We start from the raw sequence: 3,807 nt of genomic DNA on the forward strand, positions 1-3,807 counted from the left end.
AAAACAAAACAAAAAAACCCCTCAAACCCTGCTTTCATTCTTGAAAGTAATGAGAGAGCATTTTTAAAAAATAATTTTTAAAATTTTAATTCAATTAATTAACATAAAGTATTATTGGTTTCAGAGGTGCAAGTCTTTGATTTATCCGTCTTATATAATACCCAGTGCTCATTATAAGAGAGCATTCTTTTTTTTTTTAAGATTTTATTTATTTATTTTACAGAGAGAGTGAGAGAGCACAAGCAGGGGGAATAGCAGAGGAAGAGGGAGAAGCAGGCTCCCCACTGAGCGGGGAGCCTGATGCAGGGCTCAATCCCAGGACCCTGGGGTCATGACCTGAGCCGAAGGCAGACACTTAACCATCCAAGCCACCTATGAGGGCGCCCCTATGAGGGAGAATTCTTAAAGGCAGATGTAGAAACACTAAGCAGTTATTAGTTAGACTGCTCAGGTAGTGGTCTTATAGTCATAAAAATATAGATGGGTGGGGAAGAGAGAACAAGACAAACCTGGACCCTGGAATCCCAGCTACATTGAGTTACACAAAATTGAGAAAATATATTGAGGAAGTTCTATACAGTAACCTCCAATTGCTGTGTAATAAATATAGAAGACAATATAATTAAAGAAATAATAGAAGACTCCCTTCCTGAGTTAAAGGAGGACTTTAGTCTTTGGAAGGGTAAGATTCGTGCAACTTAGAGACATCAAGCAGGAATAATGAAAATATACAAATAGTTACATATGTAGGATGAAATTGTTTGATTACAAGATCAGAAGTAAAAGAAAAACAATGATAATTAAAGATTGATCTCACAGCTTTTAGAAAGGAAATAAGCTAACTAACAAATAAGTTATACATGAAAGGACAGGAACTAGGCAGGAAACAGATTTCTTATCTGAAATATCAGAAGGCAGAAAGCAGTGAAGAAAAAAGGTGAAAGGAAGCTGGTGTTGCAGAAAAGGCAGAGTGAGAGAGTTGGTTTGGGATAGGGAGATGCAAGAGAGACAAGGGAGAAGAAAGTCTGAGCAGAAACTACAAGGAGTGGATAGAAGGAGAGGGATTGCTAACAAGGGTGTTATTTTAAAACTTGCCCTCTGTGGCAAGATTCAAAACTCTCATTGACACACCCTTAAAGACCTAAATTACATTTCAAAAATTTTGGAGTACATATCTTGTTTTTCTTCTGATGTAAAATTATACTAAAACACATCAATTCTACTGGAAGTTCAAGATCCCTCTTGACCATCCTAGAAGAGTGATAGCTAGAAGCATATTAACCGGGTCACATAACCAGCAGGTGGAGACTCTGCACTTTAGAAATTCAAGGCGAGCTGTGGCTTTCCCTTCCTCCTCTCACCTTGCAAAGATTTGGACTGGGAAAGGCCAGCATTCTTTCCTAGAGGGTGGCTGCCTGGCCAACTCTTATTTCCCTGATCATTCCTTCCATGTTTCCAAAATATGACGCAATCTGAGATTTGGTTTTAGATGTTTGAGAAACAAAGAAGCATGAAATGGAGCCAAATTTAAAGCTTGCTTTTGCCTGAAGACAGAGGAGCTCAGTCTTTTACATGCTCTAACAGGTAAGAAATCGCTACTATAAAATTGCATGCTTTAAAAAAAGAAACCCTTGCTGTTTCCACTCCAGTGCAAGCTGCTATTCTTTTTCACACTGAGCTTTCATTACCTTCTGCATTATATAATGCATTCATTCCTGAAACTTAAGAGTGATATTTTATTTTAAATTTATATTTAAAATTACCAGAAGAATACATGTATATAGTTTTTAAATTAAACAATAGCATTGTGTTTTAATAAAACAGGAGCCTTTCATGCCTCCTCTTTCCTCCAAGGGAACATATACACACATATGTATAATCAAGATGGTATCCATACATTCCTATTTTATTGGGTGATTTTGAAATGAGTGGACTCTGAATTATGCCATATGCTTTTTTTGCAGGGAGAGTCTAAGGATCAATGAATTCATAAAGATTAAAATCATACAAAGCTTGTTCATTCACCAAAATGAAATTAAACTAGAAATCAACACAAAAATGTATTACCAAATATTTGTAAACCAAAAAACACACTTCTTCTGAATAAACCATGGGTCAGAGGAGAAATCAGAAGAAGACTAAGAAAGTATTTTGAGATGAATGAAATAAAATGTAATATATCACAATTTATGCAATGCATGTAAATCATTGGTAATCCTATGGACAATTACAGGGTTAAATGCTTATGCTAGAAATGAAGAAAGATCTCAATAGACTAAAATCCTACCTTAAAAAACTGGAAAATTGGATAGAACCTGAAGCCCAAATTAAGCAGAAGAAAAGAAATCATTAATATCAGAGTAGAAATCAATGGCATGGAAATCAGAAAAATAGTAGAGAAAATCAATGGTGCAAGAATATAATTCTTTGGGAAGGTTAGTAAACTTGATAAACCTCTAGTGAGACTGATCAGGAAGGAAAGAGAGAAAGCATAATTTACAAATATCAAGAATAAGAGAAGGGCCATCACTATAGATCGTGCAGAAATTAAAATTATAATAAAAAGAATATATCAAAAACTTTATCCTTAAAAATTGGACCACTTAGATGACATGGGAAAACTCCTTGAAAATACAAACTACTAAAAGTCACTCCGAAAGTGGTTTAATCTAAATAGCATTCAAAAATCAACCAATGCAATTCACCATATTATCAGACAAAAACCAACAAAAATTATCCACTCAATTAATGCAAAAATATATTTGATAACACCCAACACCTATTCATGATAGAAACTTTTAATAGGCTAAGAATAGGAGGACATTTTCTCAATCTGACCAAGCTCATCTAAGAAAAACCTACTGCTAGCATGAAACTTACTGGTGAAAGAATAAATGCTTTCCCCCTAGGATTGAGACTAAAGCAAACATTTCTGTTCTCACCACTTCTAGTCAATATAATATTGAAGTTTCTACCCAGTGTAAAAACCAAGAAAAGGAATAAGGGTCATGCCAATTGGAAAGGACAGAATAAAATTATATTACAGGTTATATGATTGACTCTGTAATTAGGAATTGGCTTTTTCTGTAAAGGGCCAGAGAGTGAACATTGTAGGGTTTGTGGTCTAAGAGACAAAATCAAGGATATTATGTTGATACTCGATCATCCAAAATGTAACCATTTAAAAATGTAAAAGTCATCCTTAGCCCATACAATGTAGCCCATAGATCCCACAAAAAACAGTAGTTGTCTGTATTTGGTTCCTGGCCATAGTTTGTCAATTTCTTTTTTTTTTAAGGTTTTACTTGTATTCCCGTTATCATATAGTGTAATATTAGTTTCATTTGTACAATATAGTAATTCAACGCTTCCATATAACACCAGGTGCTCAACACATAAGTGCACTCCTTAATTCCCATCACCTATTTATTTATTAATTTATATTCTTATTTTTCTTTTTTGTGCATTTTTATTGAAATTTTAGTTAGTTAACATACAGTGTCATCTTAGTTTCAGGTGTACAATACAGTGCTTCAACAATTCTGGATTGCTCAGTGCTCATCATGACAAGTGTAGTCTTTCTTTCTTTCTTTCTTTCTTTCTTTCTTTCTTTCTTTCTTTCTTTCTTTCTTTCTTTCTTTCAGAAAGAGAGGGAACACAAGCAGGGGGAGTGGGAGAGGAAGAAGCAGGCTCCCAGTGGAGGAGCCTGATGTGGGGCTCGATCCCAGAACGCTGGGATCACGCCCTGAGCCGAAGGCAGATGCTTAACGACTGTGCCACCCAGGCGCCCCACAAGTGTAGTCTTTA

This window comes from Ursus maritimus, unplaced genomic scaffold, assembly GCF_017311325.1.
Source record: "Ursus maritimus isolate PB19 unplaced genomic scaffold, ASM1731132v1 scaffold_30, whole genome shotgun sequence".
Classification (NCBI taxonomy): Eukaryota; Metazoa; Chordata; class Mammalia; order Carnivora; family Ursidae; genus Ursus; species Ursus maritimus.